General features: G+C 49.4%; 1 protein-coding gene and 1 long non-coding RNA gene across 2 annotated transcripts in view; both read left to right on the top strand.

Moving 5' to 3' along the window:
- The first annotated feature begins 3,485 nt into the window (after nt 1-3,485).
- On the top strand, nt 3,486-9,861 carry LOC309839181. Its single transcript, XR_014298478.1, has 4 exons — nt 3,486-3,501; nt 4,470-4,535; nt 4,654-4,763; nt 9,843-9,861. It is a non-coding gene; the product is annotated as an uncharacterized lncRNA (long non-coding RNA).
- PAK3 (p21 (RAC1) activated kinase 3) overlaps nt 9,851-16,973 on the top strand; it is a 107,398-nt gene continuing 100,275 nt past the window's right edge. Inside the window, exon 1 of the mRNA XM_082680815.1 lies at nt 9,851-9,990. The gene's annotated coding sequence lies outside the window, so the exon portion shown is untranslated. The remainder of the gene's footprint in view (nt 9,991-16,973) is intronic.

The following is a 16,973-nucleotide window of genomic DNA, read 5'->3' on the forward strand; positions in this document are numbered from 1 at the left end:
AGTGTTGTTGTATCCTTAAATCAATGAGCTTGGGGAAGGGAGTTGATGAACACAGATGAAATCTTTAAGACATTTCAGTTTCCCCGCAAGGTCCCATGCAGTTATCCTATATTCCTGGAGGACAAACCCCAGCAGCAGTGAAGACTGCTGTATGGTATCAAGAATGAAATAGGTTATCACCTTTTCACAGGAAGACTGAAGTGTTTGTGTCGATTCCCGCTCCTAGGTCCAGTCCTCTTTCTATGATACCACTATGCTTTAACTTGTCAAGCACCTAATAGGATTTTGGCCCTGTGCTAGTTTCTATAATCACCAGGGAGAGAAGAAATACACGCATGAAATGTTTAAATAACCATGTGCGGTGATTGCATAAATAGCTCTGAAGTATAGCTGAGGTATATGGGAGGATTAGAGTGAAATCAAATACCTTTTAATTACAATTTAAGTCAATAGCCTAGAAGACTCAAGTTAGATCATTAGCCAGGAAAATCCAGTTATATTTTCTATTTCTTTTTTTTTAAGTGTTCTTATTGTTTAAAATAACCCAGAGAAGCGCATTTTACAAATCAGAGATGTAACACTAAGTAAATGACATTCATTTATATCAGTGATTTTTAGATTACGTTTACCACGATGTAAAAATAAAAATCAGTGTGATGGGTTGCGCTTTTTTTTAACCCCGAAGTTAATTTAAAAGATATCTGGGGCTTCCCCGGTGGCGCAGTGGTTGAGAGTCCGCCTGCCGATGCAGGGGACACGGGTTCGTGCCCCAGTCTGGGAAGATCCCACATGCCGCGGAGCGGCTGGGCCCGTGAGCCATGGCCGCTGAGCCTGCGCGTCCGGAGCCTGTGCTCCGCAACGGGAGAGGCCACAACAGTGAGAGGCCCGCGTACCGCAAAAAAAAAGAAAAAAAAAAAGATATCTGTAAAATCATTGGAAGCAGAACCATCCTGATTTAAACCTATTAATCAAGGATTTGAGGAGGAGGGTGATGGGAGTTTTTGCATTAGAAGACAGTAACCACACCAAAAAAAAGCCTTTTTAAAATGCCTGATTAAAAAAAAAATCAAGCTGGTATACTCAGATTTTTTTTTAAAGCAAATATGTATTTTAACAAAATCAGTAATACCACACATCATATTAGAAAGAGCATGGGTTTTGTACTCAGATCTAGACACAAATCCCAGCTCTGCAAAATTCATGTAATACTCATGTATACATAAATATATTTTTTAATTAAGAAAAATAAAAAGTAAAATATAAAGTGATTCTTAAAAAAGTCTTAAGAATATGTGGTTTACTTAGTCTTTGCCTCCCTCTTTCTTGCTTTGTCGTAGACTTGAAGGGTCGTTATTATTCATTTCCCAATTCCCAATATCATCAGAATTTAACATGAATTAGTCCAAAGAGGAATCCCAATCTCCAACTTCCCCAGATGTTGTCTCTGGTGAATCTAGAGGCCTGTTGTGTGACTTTTCCTAAGAGGACCCTGGCAGATGTATTTGTTCACTCTTGGTCTTGAAACTTATTTTGTTGACATTACAGCAAAATGATTGCTGGATATTATGCAGTGTTGAGAAAATTGGATAGAAGTGCACTGGGGAGGGTCATGACCCATCTTGACCATTTAACTATGTGAGGACACATTTATCTTTATAAAAAGAAGTTTCAAAGTGAAGAAGAAAAATCACCAATAATTCTACTTCTTTAACCCAACTATTATAATTTTATGTTCATCTCTAATTTTTTTTGTGTGTGTGTAGGCATATTTTACATCATTATAATTCAAATGTACTTATTATTTTGCATTTTTGGTCATTTTTGATGACAGCTTACTGTCTCCTTGCTGGGGTTTACGCTAATTTACATAATCTAGCCAAATCCTAGGGCGGTTGGATTTTGGAGTAGCAAGAGATGACAGTTTTGTGTTTTTTTTGCCATACGCGGGCCTCTCACTGTTGTGGCCTCTCCCGTTGCGGAGCACAGGCTCCGGACGCGCAGGCCCAACGGCCATGGCTCACGGGCCCAGCCACTCCACAGCATGTGGGATCTTCTGGACCGGGGCACGAACCCGTGTCCTTGCATCGGCAGGCGGACTCTCAATCAGTGCGCCACCAGGGAAGCCCAAGAGACGACATTTGAGGTTAGATTTTAGAAGGCTTTCAACATGGGCAAAAATTTGAACTTTTTCTTAAAGACAAGATATGCCATGGGAGGTTTTAGGGAAAGGATGGACAGAAACAGCCACATCTTAACAATTGTTAATATAACTATATATGTGTGTGTGTGTATACACACATATATATTGTATTTGAAGTAGATTAATCATTCTCTTTTTGTATAATGCTGTTTTTATTTTTATTTTTTTGGCTGCGTTGGGTCTTCGTTGCTGTGCGTGGGCTTTCTCTGTTTGCGGTGAGCAGAGGCTACTTTTTGTTGCGGTGCGTGGGCTTCTCATTGCGGTGGCTTGTTGCGGAGCACCGGCTCTAGGTACGCGGGCTTCTGTAGTTGTGGCACGTGGGCTCAGTAGTTGTGGCTCGCGGGCTCCAGAGCGCAGGCTCAGTAGTTGTGGCTCACAGGCTTAGTTGCTCTGCAGCATGTGGGATCTTCCCGGACCAGGGCTCGAACCAGTGTCCCCTGCATTGGCAGGTGGATTCTTAATCACTGCGCCACCAGGGAAGCCCCTATAATGCTGTTTTAAAAATGTGTGTTTCATGTGCAGAAAGGTAGTTTTCCTATCTAGATTGCCATCTCTTTGAACCCCATTGCCATACCTGCCTCTCAGTTTACTGTGGTTTCTGGAGACTCCATCGGTGTAAACTGCTTGCCTGACAGGTGGTGTCCCAAATCCAAACCATTTGCCCCCAGTAAAAAGTGCTTGTGTAGCTGGACAGATTTCCTCCCCTGAAAATGTATCTGAAATCCCAGTCTTCCTGCGGGGGCAGTTGAGGAAGATATACTCAATAACCGCCCTCCCCTCCCACTGTCAGGTGCGCCTCTTTCTCGAGGGCCACACCTCTGTCTAGACAACCCTGACAGTGTAGAAGTTTCCATCTCCTTTTCCTTTCCCTCTCCCTGTTCCCTCCCCTTCATTTTTTTTTTCCTTCCCGGCGCTTCCTGCCTGGAAACAAAAGATTGGTCCCCAGTAGCCCACTCAGGGTGATTTTAGTTTTCTGCTCCGGCTCTGATTGGCCTCCGCGCGGTGCAGAGCCCGGGTGACGTCATAGCGGAGCAGGGCGAGGGAGCTGTTGCCGAGCAGGGCTCGACCACGGGCGTGCAGCTGTGGGCGGCGGACCGTCTGGGGTCTCGCGCGGGGGGCTGCAGCTTTCCCCGGCCCGGAGCGAGTGTGCGGGGCCGGGAGGAGAGCCGGGAGGGTGGGGAGCGGGCCGAGCCCGGGGCTGCGGCTGCGGCCGCGGGGCTGTGGCGCCCCAGCCCCGCCAGCCAGCCCGAGCGCTCGGAGGGAGAGGCAAGGTCTGGACGGGGTGGCTGGACCAGTGGCAGGTAAATCCCGCGATGGGTGGCACCCGGCTCGCTCTGGGGAAGGGGGTGGCGGCTGGGCTCTGCTTTTAGCCGGCCGGGCAGATTCTCTGCCTGCCTGGACCCCCCTCCCGCTGTCGTGGCGCCCCGGCCTCGAGTCCCCTACGTGGCTCCCCCAGAGCCCTGACACCCGGCGCACCGTGTACACGATCTCGGCTTGCGAACGCGGACAAGTGGGTGTGTCGGGGCCATTCCCGGAGGACCAGGGCCCCTTCGGTGGGTCAAGCCCTAGACTCGCTTACTGGGGCCTGGGCCGCTTGAGGCTAAATCCGCCCCCGGAGCTACGTCAGGCTGTAAGTCTTATACCATCTTCCCGCCTCCCTCCCCCAGCCACTGTAGCAGCGACGGCAGCCCCCTACCCCCACAAGGCGAGGGGGTGTGGCCGCGGCCCCGGCAAGTCCGGGGGAGGGGGAACAGCCCAACCGGAGCAAACAGAAAAAGTGACGATTTTCTTACACGGGCGCCTTTCCCCCCTTTCTTTTATTTTTCTATATTCCCCCTCCCCCTTTTTGGTGGGGTAGGGCAACCAGAGGAGGACTCTTTTCTTCTCCTGTGAGGACTAGAATGATGCAGTAATGTCCCTAGAAAACCCGGGGTCCCTCAGTTGGCCTTTGTCTTTGGGGAGCAGGGTCATCAGGTCCACTGCCCCCCTTCCCTGTCCCCGTCAGCTTGCAGGGGGCCTTGCCCTCAGTTTGTGAACTGGCTCTGGCAAGGTTCCTGCCACACTTTCGGAGAGACTGGACCTTTTCGATTCTTGCTCTGGCAGGATTCCTGCCACACTTTCGGAGGGATTGGACCTTTTTGATTTCTCGCTCTGGCAGGTTCTCCTTCCCTCGGTGGTTGTGGAGGGGTGGAGTGCGGAGCGGTGGGAGGGCGGTGCCTGCAGGGAAGGAGCCAGAGGCTCCACTTGTTCTTTTGGTCCCACCTTCCAGAATCCAGTGCCAGACTCTGGACTTGAGGGTTCTGGGCTGTGGTCTGTAGAAGCGAAGGAGAGAAGGGTGAGTGGCTTGGCTTTGGGAAGCATGAAGGGGGCGGTTGCAGTGCTATTTTTAAAAAATGGTTTTCAGCAGGGAAGCCTTTAGCCATGTTAGTCTCGCTCCCCTCATGGTTTTGCAGACTCAAATCCAGGCCAACTGTATGGCTGTCTGAGGTGTTGGAACAGAAGGAAGTCCATTCCTGTCGGTGACAACACTGTGGCCCTGTTCTGGAATGACCGAGGTGTAAAGGTCAGTGTGGTTTTCACTGGGCCATCTGCAAAATTATAATTGGGCAGGTCTGTCATTTGGTTCTTGAGGCCTTTAATCAGGGACACCTTTGGGCAAAGGGGCTTAATATGGTAATGGGCGATTAACAGGCCAGGGCTTGGAGAGAGCCATGTAAGCCTCCGTTTCTGGATACAAATATCATAGCCTCCTCCCCCCGGGAAAGAGGCAAAATAGCCAGAGACTGGGGGGGGGGCGGGTAAAAGCCAACAGCTGCGAATCTCGAGGCCAGGGGGGACCTTGTAGGAGAGACCTCACAGAAAAAGGGGGTTTGCCTGTGACAGAGGTACAGGCATGGGGCCACAACACCCTAAGGACGTTCCAAGTAGCTGACCATTCCCACAGGTTGCTCTGAGGTCTTTCGGGGGAAGGGAGCAGACAGACGTGACAAGAGATGGAAATGAGGAATAACTTCGGGGATTGGGAGGTGCTGCCCTCATCAGAGACTCTGTTATTATGAAGTCAGAGACTAAGCTACTATGAAGTCAAAGTGGATAGCCAAGGCCAAAAAAAAAAAAAAAAAATCAGATCTAGAAATCAGATAGAGTAGGTAGGTAAGGTCAGGGGAGTAGATAGGAGCAAAGCCAAAGAGAGAGAGAAGAAAAAAGCCATCATCTTACCAGGAGCCCAAAGGCCCTGATTTCCCTGGTGGACTGGGGGCAGTTTGGGTGGCTGGGGCACCTGTGGCTCAGTCCAGACTTAGGGGGACAATTGCTCCGTACTTGGGGAATCAATAGCATTCTCACTGGTGAAACCCAACCTTCAGGAGCCAGTAGCTTTGGTCGAGGGAAGAAGAAGAAACTCGATGAGCAGCAGCCTCTACAAATGGGTCTTCCTCCTGGGTAAGGAGAAGGGAGTGGGGGGCCAGGGCCCCAGAATGGACTGGGGGAGCTTCGAATCTGACCGAGACAGGTAGGTTGACTGCTTTTACCTGGGGTGGTCCAGGGCCAGGTCTGGGGCCCCTGCTTCAGGCATGGGGGTATCTCTGCCTGTGCTCAAAAAGAAAGCCCTCCTTCCCAGGGGCCCCGGGACCCTGTGCAGACCGGGGACGGCGAAAACCACTGCCCTAGAAGGTAAGTGAAGCTGCTGAGGCATCTAGGATGCAGCTTAAGCTTCAGCTGCCCTGTTGTCCCCCAAGCTCGCCACCGGCCAGAGGCTAGGCAGTTCCCTCTGCAGGGCCTTGGGGTGAACTCGGCTGCCAGCTCAGCATTACGCGGCTTCTCCGACAGGGGGCGGGAAAGGGCAGGCCGCGGTGCGCCCAGGGCCAGAGACCTCCATTTCAGGTGTGAAACCTGGGCCTCGGATCAAGTGACAGCCATACATTTCAAATCTGATTTAGGGGTACCAGATGAACCCTCGTGTCTGGCAGTCTGCTCCCATTTCCTCCCAGAATGTGTCGCTTCCTCCCGCGCTCCGCGACTTTGGAAGGCGTTTGCATTTACATCCCCGGTGATTACTGGAGTCACTAATACAGCCTAACCCAGAGTTTAATTGGAAACGTTAAACAATGCGATGGATCCGTGTCTGATTTGCACAGTCGGTCAGTTATCTGCAGGTTGGGGCAATCTGCGCTGCACCCAGGGGGATGCGAGGAGGGGCAAGATGGCGTGGCCACAGCTGGGTCTGCGGGCGCGAAGCAAAATGAGGGGAAGCGGAGCTTGAAGACTGGAAAGAGATGAACAGTCTCCTGGTGGGGAATGGAAATCACGGAAAGGCCTGGGCGCCTGATCACTGAGATGGAATAGGACGGTGTTGGAGCCCACACAGTGGAGATGGAGGCCAGGGTTTTGCCCTGAGGTGGGAGGGTCCTGGATTTGGAGAAGGAAGATTTTTTAGGGACTAGAGGACCAGGAGCTGGGATGGAACCAACCTTGGGAGTCCAGAAGCCAGTGTTCTGGTCTGAGTGTTTCTGCCCCTCTCTGGGCCTCAATTTCCTTGTCTTTCAAATGATGGGTTTGGACTAGGTGGTTTCTAAGATGGTGGTGACATTTTAGGAAGTGGGTCCATTTATTCTTGGTAATGAAAAACAGATTCACGAAAGGAGAGCCCCCCCAATTTACCCCTTTTAAATCATACTTTTTGGCGTGCCTCTAATTTGGAGGAAAACTGTACAAAACAAACCCACAACCACTACACACATTTCATCTCTTTCAGCAGGGTGGCCTTACTTTTATTTCATGGGAATGGGAACAGGGAGGAAAAGAGAAGCGCAAGTGGAGAATCTGCCCCTGTAACCAAGCCCCTGAAAAGCGCCGTAGGGCTCTTACACAGATCTTACACCCTGGAGGGGGGTGGACATGCGTTAGTGGCCCTGACTCCCTAACTCAGCCTCAAAACAGAAGGGCTTGGGGTGAGGGTGAAGGAAAGGCCCGGCTTAGGGTCTGTATCCTTTTCCTTCTGTCTTCCTCAACCCCCTCCCTCTCTGAGCCAGGGGGAAGTTTTGGAATTCTGTACTTTCTAGAGACACTACCCCTAACAATCAGCACAATCGCGCCCTCTAGTGACCTCAACGGGGACACCTTTGGCAGAGCTCCGGATACATCCCGTGGCCCAGCTCCAAGGTCAGAGCTTAACCCCCTGTGCAGCAGCTCCTTCCTGTGGAGAAGGGCTCCAGTCCTTCCAACTTTGAAACTCAGGTGGCTGCAACTTCCTGTAGGCCCATCTGGGGCTGGGAGTTGAGAGAGGGAGCCATTTCACCCCCAGTGCCCAGTTTCCTTCTTTGGGCCTGAAAAAGGTTCTGGAACATTCCCAGCTTTCTTCAGTGCTGGGACAGGTAGTCTCTGTGGTGGAGAGAATGGTTGTCCACAGATCCCCTCCCCTACCAAAGAGGTGGCAGCCCTAGTCCCCAGATAGATGCTGGCAGGAAGCCGGAATGTAGCAAGGCTGGGGTGCTGGTAGGCGCACGAGGGGTGCACGGATCTCTACCCCAGCCTCCAGTAGGAGGCTAAGCCACAGGTGCATACACGGGCAGTATAAACACAGAGAAGATACAGACACACAACGTGGCGTAGACATATGACACACAATATAGATTAGATACAGGCTCCCCAAGCACGGGATAGATGGAATACACGTGTAACACATCGCAGACCCACGGCACACATACGCAATACGGTACTGCCATGATACACACGCACAACGCCAATATAGACACAGCTGCACAGGCACGACACGGTGCAGGCACGCAAATACACAGACATGCCCACGCTTCCACCACAGCATACCCCCAGACGGGTGACAGGAGTGCGGCCGCCAGGTGGAGCTCCGTGTCCTGCCCGTTGCTTCTGCATTGGCTCCAGCTGTGCAGCTGGTGGGTTCAAAGCGGGCTGCTGTGGAAGCAATAAGCAGCTGAGGGGAAGTGGAGGTACGTCAAGGAAAGCTCTTGACCTTGCACAGAAACCTGGAGCTGCTTGGTTAGTACTGGCTGGTGCACTAGCACCCCACTCCCCCAGGTCCTCTGGTGCCGCTCCCCACCTGGGGATGCGCAGGGGCCTTCCTGCGGCCCTTCTTCTTGGGCCCTCTCCAAGTCCCGCCCCTCTCTGGAGCTACGGCAGCCCTCCCTCCCTCACCCCCCCCCACGCCCTTGCAGGATGAGCTCATGCCTTGGGGGCGGGAGTGGCACACCACTCAGCGGTGCAATGGGTAGCATTTGGAAAGGCTGCTTGGAGTGTGCATGTGGGACGCTCGCAGGGGATGCCAGGGCCCTGGGGGGCCAGACATGCTCTGGAGGCTTGCCAGCAGCAACTTGGCAGACCCGGAGGATGGCTTGGTCTTTTTCTTCTAGAAAGGGGAATTGGGAAGAACGGGGCTTTTCCTGGCTCCCTGAGGCTTCAGTTTTACTCTCTCCAGCTTTAGCTACCCATCCATCCATCCATGTCTTTGGATTAGGACCCTCTGTGTTCTGGAATCCCCTAATAGAGCATGTGCGAGCCTGGATCTGACTCTGTTGGAAGTTAGCCCATAGGTGCTGCTCTTCTTTGAGGACAAAGTCTATGGAGGAAAGAGGGGGCAAGGAAGGAAGGATTGCAAGGCTTGGGGTCCTATCAAGGGAATATCAGTCTCCTCCTTGAGAGGCTCAAGTGATTGTGGGGAAAGGCAGGAAAGGGAAGGGTTAAAGGGACCCTGTCTGGGCTTCCCTGGTGGCGCAGTGATTGAGAGTCCACCTGCCGATGCAGGGGACACAGGTTCGTGCCCCGGTCCGGGAAGATCCCACATGCCGCGGAGCGGCTGGGCCCGTGAGCCATGGCCGCTGAGCCTGCGCGTCTGGAGCCTGTGCTCTGCAACGGGAGAGGCCACAACAGTGAGAGGCCCGCGTACCGCAAAAAAAAAAAAAAAGGGGGACCCTGTCTCCTTTGTGGTTGGACATGGAAACCTCTCTGGGGAAGATAGGGAAAATTGTAACCCCCTAAAAACCCCAGTATGTATTCACCCCGAAAATCTGGGGAAGACTACGGAAGACATCCCTGTGGCAGATATTGGCGGAAGGTAGAGGAAAGTTCCAATTAGGATCAGAGGCTGAGGCCCTCAGCAGCTGTGAGATGATAGCAAATTAGGGGACCTCAGAGTGCTCCCCCAAGCCTGCCCACCAACCCAGTGAAGGAGGTTGTTGAGGAGGGAAATGGAAATGGCGGTGGAGACTTGGGGGTGAGGGTTTGCCACCATCTCGCAGTTTCCTCCTGTCCACCGGACTGTACCACCTCCTGTAAATATGCAGGTATTTCACGTCTGTCATTTGATTGAGTGCTCTCAGTACTCGTCCAGGGTGACTAGGGCAGGTCTTTTCCACTCACCAGCAAGCAGATGCAGAGTGGTGAAGTGCTAGCAGTTTTCAGCTTGAAACTCTCAGCTCAGTGCCCTTTCCGGATTCCCATGTACCGAGGCTTTTTTTTTACACTTCTTGACTCTGATTATCTACCTTCTTAAGGGATTTTCTGTAGTGTGTGTGTGTGTGTGTGAGTGTGTGTGTGATATTTGGGGGGTTGCATGGAGTAGTAGCAGGTGGGGAAGGAGGTTCCCGCCCCCCCACAATGCTTCTCTCGGCAGGTTTCCCCCAAGAAAGAGCAGCTGAGTCCTTGCATCTTGTGGCAGCTGGTGTGCCCAGCACTGAGCCCGTCGGAGCTGAAGGCAGCCCGGCCCCTTCTCATGGGCAGCACCCACCTGTGCTGAGGTCCTGCAGCGGTGGCTGTGTGAGGTGAGTAATGGATTCCAGGGCAGGGAGTTAGGGATCTCCAAATCCAGGTGAATGCCACCTTTCCACCAGAGCTCCCTATGTCAAAGACCTTGCCTGGGCCTCACCAGCCAGGCCTCAGGGCACAGCCCATACTTTCTGGGGGACTGTGCAGCGGCGCTTGGTCTCTTGGTTCCCCCATCTCTAATATGGGATTGACAACCTTGACCTACATCCTGGAGTGAGCAGGAGAAACAACCTACCAGTCATTGTCAAGTCCTCTGCAAATGTCAAGCTCCATCTAAGAGCTTTCGTGTAACACAGACATGCTTCCCGTCAAGCTGTCATTTCCTTTCCTCTTGCTTCCCTGATATTGAAGTGGCATTTCAGCCACATGCCCCAAATTCACCAATTGGTTCCTGTAATTTCTACTGCCCCATAACCTTAACTTTACCTTCCTATTCAAAGTGTACCCCCATCCCATCCATCCCAGCTTCTGGGCCTGGCAGGCTTAACTTAAACCTTCCAGAACATTCCCTCTGTCTTACCACCCAACCAGGGAGCATTTCCTCCCCCAGCTCTCCAACGACGCCCGAGTCTGTAGCATGTAGCGTAGCCCTTGTTTCTCTGCTGCCTTAACTAATTCTTGCATGATTTCTGGAGTCTTCATCTTGGCAGGTAAACTGGACTGTGTAAGGTCTTCAGGAGTAGGGACCAGATTTCACAGGTCTCTAGTCTCTCTCAAGTGTCTGGCAGTTCCCTAACAGCTTTCCCATTTGGGCCTCTCTCTCTTCCTGTCCATTCCTTTCAGGTTTCTTGGCCTGCCTCTCTGATCCTCTACCTGTCTCTTTTCCTCTCGGGCAGCCATGATAGCTTCCTCTGTTGTCGTCTCTGTCTGGCCTTCTGTGGCCATATGCTGCTGTCCAGCTATCTGTATCTTACCGTCCCTCTGTCTCCCTGTCTGGTCTTCTGTCTTTTTGTCAGTTGCTGAGACATCTCTCATATTGCCCAAGTCAAAACCAAACAACCAACATTTAAAAAAAGACCCAACAAGAAAAACAAAGAGACCTAAACAAAAAACAAACAAGGAATATACAATGCAGTTTCCTTTCACACTGAGCCTGTCCTGGGCCTACAGGACAAAGGAAAACTGCGGCTCAGTGGCAGGTGCTTCTGTGATGCCATCTCATGGAGGGGAAGCTCCAGAGTTTTGGCCGTGAAATTGAAGGTATGAAATTACAGCCTTGCCGATATTGATGCATTCAGCTTTCCAGAGATGCTCTGGCAGGGGATCCTCTATAGAGCTTGAGCAACAGAAGGTAACTAGAACTGGCTAAAATAAGCAAGCCCCTGGGTCTCTCCTGGGTGTTCCATGACAGCCACAATAATAACTTGTATTTATTGTCCACTGTTGCCAGCACTGTGCTAGGCATTTTACTTGCATGAGACCGTTTGATCCTACAGTAACTCTGCAAGGTAGAAATTTTTTTCTGATCGTTGCTGTTTTTGTTTCTGATTCTAAAAGTGATACTAGTTCGAGGTAGGCATTTTTATCATCACTGTTTTACCCATGAGGAGATAGAGGTTGAGAGGGGCTAAGGTGCTTGCGTGTAACTGGACACATGTAGTGACTTTGGGAGGAAAGACACTTCTGGAGGGTTTCTCAGCATCCCAGATAATTTTGGTACCCTCCGGCGCTCACACACACACTCTCTCACAAGCACATACTCATACCCTTGTACGTTCACACGATCATATTTACCTCCTTGACTCACACTCACTGTTCACACTGGACACATTCATAGTGATGATCACTCTTACCCCCTCGCCCTCACACACCGTCATATTTCTGAACACACTATATACAGGTACATTCATACTGACACACACTGATACACAGTCACGTCTCTGTATTCACAGTTCCGTACTGACACACGCCCACACTTATCATACACCCACCCTCACGTTCTCATACACTCTTTACGTTCCTTCTTATGTTCTCACACTCTCCCAGTCATACCTACACACTCACTTCCACTCAGATGATGCAGTCACCCTTAACCCTCCCTCAAATTCCTACACAATTACACACACTCCGTACGCAGACATAGGTTGACTTTCCCTGCCTGTTTCTCACATGGTCATACACACGCTCAATTTCATACACTCCAACACATTTGCACTGACACCACTATTTCCTCCTCACAGTTACATGTTTACACAGCTCGTAAGTCACGAACACACACGTGTGCCTACATGTTCATATGTTCACATTTATACATGCTCACACCATAAACACAATCTCACCCATTTAAACTCTTCTATCTTTGTACACTCCGAATTACACCCTTCCACTCATATATTCAGCACTGATACAGTCACTCTAACCGTGTCACATTCACACGTAATCACACTTACCCATGGCAACACTCATTTTGACACAGATTCACAATAGTACTAGTAATGACCCATGCTGTCACGTACACACCCATGTAATACTTTCCCAAACTCTTACACATACCCCCGCACTGATACTATCACATTCACACACTTTCTCACTTCACACACACACGCACACACACATTGTAACACACCCAATTACAGGCAGTAGTTCGTAGTCACAGCTGTCACTTTTTTTCCCCCCTATTTGCCGCTAGTTCTCTTCTCACCTCTGGCTAAAAGGAAGAGTGTTGCTCTCAGCCAGGTGCCAATGGGACTGGATCTTTCTAGCAGAAAGGAGTGAGATTTATGTCTAGGATTAAAAGTAGCTGCTCAAACCCTCAGGTCAAGTTTTACATCCTTTCACCATAGTTTCCTTTTGCAGAAATCACCTCTAATAGGCAGAACCTTAGCCACTCCTTTCCAGAGAGGTTAGGGTTTCAACGGTTTGTTTATCTTTTGGAAGTTTACGGCTTAACTTGCCACCTCATTTCTCTCCCAAGGGCAGGGGGAGGTGAAGCATGCGTTTCTTTATGCACTCATAATGGTTTCCTATGTGAAAGTGTGTCTTTGGTTTAATGTTTATGATCTGGAATTGCCTGCTGATTAGACACGTGGAAAGGGCAGTCCTGCTTCCAGCAGGTACCTCTCATCCAGCCAGGTCTGCCCTTCCCCTGTTAACCCTGGACCATGGTATTCAAGAAAGAAAGAGAAAGAAAAGGCCAATGAGCTAGCTGGATGATAAAACATGTTCCTATTGTGAGTGTGCACGAGCACATATAGACCCCACTGGAATTTCAGCAGCTGTTACTAACAAGTTAACAGAGGAGATCTCTCAGTAGGCGTGGGTAAAGACAAGCTGAAGAAACTTCCTTGCACTCCAGACAGACTGTAGATTTCCCTGCAGAGGGTGAAAAAAAAAACCCCGGAGTGAACCAATAGATCAGGAGCCGGGTGCCAGGGCCATGTGCCACCCTAGGCCCCAAGAGCACCTTGTAGGAGTCTCCGTAGTCCGTGGCTGCCCCTGCTGGAGTCTCCCTGGAGTAAAAACACTTCAAAATATAACCAAGCCGCCATTGGACATGGGTTCCAGCACACCATGGGGAAGAGCCTATACTCTGGGATACCACTTCTCCAGCCCACCCCATGTACACCCATCATTAGATCGAGAACTTCTTTGATAGCTGAGACCACACCACCTTAGTTAGCTTGGATGCTCAGTGCCTAACACAACGCCGGGCCCAGGGCAGCTACTTGAGAAACTCGATTAAGAAACTAAACGGGGTGGGTGGGCAGCAACATGTGGTCAGGACAGATCCAGTGCCTCTCTCCCTCAATTCCAGAATTCCAGTGGCATTACCAGCTCACATTGAGGACCTTCTGTGGGCCACACATAGTACAAGGCCCAGAGGGAAATTCAAATGGGCGAGAGGCACAAACTCTGCCCCTGAGGTAATTTCATTTGAATGGGAAAGATGAATCACCATGAAACCATAGTACAAGGCAGCAGTCTTGAAGTTGGGGGTCAGCGGAATCCTCATCATGTCATTCCGTGGTCTTCAGGCTCCAAAAGGCCTTGAGGGCCCATGAGTGGTTGGAAACAGCAGTCAGGATTTAGGGAGGACACTTCCCAAAGCCAACTGCCTCATAGACATCTTGCTTAGCACAGGAAAGATGGCTCATCTTTCTAGAAGATTGTGTAACAAAGTGCTTTGTCACTGGGCATCAGGCAGAGGAATAAAAGTGAGCTTTTAGACCTTAATGGAAATATTGTACTTAATTAAGATTTAGCCACCACTTCCACCAGGAGACAGCTTTAGGGAAATAGCTCGGCAAATTTACATTTGATCATTTCTGCCGATAAGCTGAGACTCACCGAAAGCAATTTATAAAACTGACAGTACTGGCTGAATTTTAGGAGGGACAAAATGCACCTCCCTGAATTCACTTGAATACAATGAGGAGCGCTAAGTAAGGAGACCCACCCCTTGCATGTATATGGTATTTTATACTTCTCAAAATATTTAATAACCCTGTCATCTGTTATGATAGAAGCGTTAGGAGCACCAACTCTGGAATCAGCTGGACCAGCATTTGAATCCCAATCTGGGCACTTCCTAGCCATGTAACCTTGTTTGAGTCAATTACTTATCCTCAAGTCTCAGTTTTCTCATCTGTAAAATGGGCACGACGCTAATACCTCATTGAGTTGTTATGGGGATGAATTGAGATACTGTATGAAAGCGTTTAGCACAATGTCTGGACTATAGTCAGTGCTGAACAAAAATGGTAGATCTTATTATTATCCTTACCACAGCCCTTGGAAGGAGGTGCTCTCAAAGGGGCAGAACCCTGAGGTAACAGAGAAACAGTATGGTTCCTTGCTGCCAAAGACCCGATTTTCACAGGACTGGTTGCGTGCTTTCCTTTAAGTCTTTATTTCTGCTTAACCAGGGGCTAGGGGTCAATGCTCATTTCCACTTAAGAAGATGCGTGAAAAATAAAATTAACCCATGCGAGTTTCCTCATTTCCTGTGTCATTTTCAGACATGCTTATTTGGCCACTGTAGCAATGTTTCATGTTCATTTCAATGTCCCCTCTAGTCCTACAGCTTTTCCCTTGAAATCGTGAGGCCCTCGGTAACGTCACCTTCATATGCGGGTACAGAAACCTGGGAGAGGAGGAATGGAAAAGACTTCTGATGCTGGTGGAGCCAGAGGTCTGGTCTCTAACCACAGGCACTCCTCTGCCCTTGATTCTCATGCTGAAATCTCTGTGTCCTGGGCAGGGGGTCTGCTCATTTCCAGGCTTTGGTCCCAGACAGCAGAGTGGAGGCACGGTTCACTCACTTCAGAGCCCTAAGAGCATTTGTGTCCATGCAAAAGCTGTGAGTAACTGAGAACTCAGCATATCACATAAAACTGTAATGTGATTGAGGAAGCATAAATAAGAGCATGGGCTTTGGAGTCACACAGACATGGGATTGTATAGTTTTGTTTTTCTTTTCCATTATGGTTTATTACAGGATATTGAATATAGTCCCCTGTGCTATACAATAGGACCTTGTTGTTTATCCATTCTGTATATAATAGTTTGCATCTGCTAATCCCAACCTCTCAGTCCTCACTCCTGCCCCCTCCCCCGGCAACTACAAGTCTGTTCTCTAGGTCTGTGAGTCTGTTTCTGTTCGGTGGATAGGTTCATTTCTGTCATATTTTATTAGTAGATTCTACATATAAGAGGTATCATATGGTATTTGTCTTTGAGATTGTCTAGTCTTACTCTGTGACCTTGGCGAGTGAACTGATGTCTCCGAATGTCAGTTTCACCTGTAAAATGGAAATAATAACACAAGTGGTTTTGCAAGTTACGTGAACTTGTACATGAGTAACTTTTAGCAGAGTGCCTGGAACATAATCAAATCTCAATGAATGGTGGTGATTTTTTTTATGGCCTGTGAAGTCTGTGGCAGTAATTGTAAACACCTTCTGTGGGGTAAAAAGTCTTAAATGACTTCAAAGCATTTCCCACATGTGGGTCATTTGATCCTCACAACCTCTTGGTGAGGTAGTCACCTTTTGCATGTGAGGAAATAGATTCAGAGCGACCAAGGGATGTACTCAAGGTCATGAAGCTCATTAGCGGTGCTGGGCTGAGAAGGTACTAGTCTAGGCAGAATATTTGCATCTTTGTTGGGCAAAGTCTTTGGGGCGACACTTGGCGAATATGAGCTGTTTGAACTGAGCATGATCCTTCCTGTGAAAAGATGTCTAAATGCTACTAGCTACAGTTTAGCTGCTCGCCAGACCACACGGTGTTTCTCTCTGTGTCTTGTGTGATGCCCAACATGTTGCAAAAGTGCAATAAATGTGACATCATAAGAGTACCCTTTGCAACAAGGCTGAGTGATATATGGTCACGGTGGTACCATTTACCACCAAAAGGAAAATCTTTCTTGAGGCCTGCCGTGTGGTTTTGTTCATGCTGCTCAAGGAGTACCAAATGTCCAGAGCCTGGAGATTCTCGAAACATTCTGAAACACATCAGCAGACCTCTGGTGCCACTTGGCCATTTCTCTTCTGACCTGAAAATGACAAGGCGTCAATTTTAGTGAACTCTAGGGAAAGGATGGGAGGACAAAAAGATAAGAACATTTTTGACCTCTCTGTGACATTTGCCTCATAGCCATATTCATCTTGAAATACATTTCTCTTGGTTTCCATGATGTCATAGAGCCAGTTCCTCTACTTGAAGCATATTTCTCGAGGATCCCTGGGTCCTCTTCCAGCCCCAAAATGTTGGTGTTCCGCCGAGGTCTTTCCTCCTCTCTCATTCTATACTCTTCCTGGGCAATTGCACCTACTCGCATGCTAATGGTCTCCAAATTAATATTTTCAGCCCACGTGTCCTGCTCTCCACTGAACCATTCCATAATGCCAAATACACATGTTAGAACTGCTGCTACGTTTATATTTGTCTTAATTTTGCTTTCTCTGTTGAGAGGAATAGATATAGCTAGGGAGAGATTTTTTTCCCATCACATGTGAATTGGTGTTTCCCTTCAGCT

This window comes from Grampus griseus (assembly GCF_964374135.1).
Source record: "Grampus griseus genome assembly, chromosome: X".
Taxonomy (NCBI): Eukaryota; Metazoa; Chordata; class Mammalia; order Artiodactyla; family Delphinidae; genus Grampus; species Grampus griseus.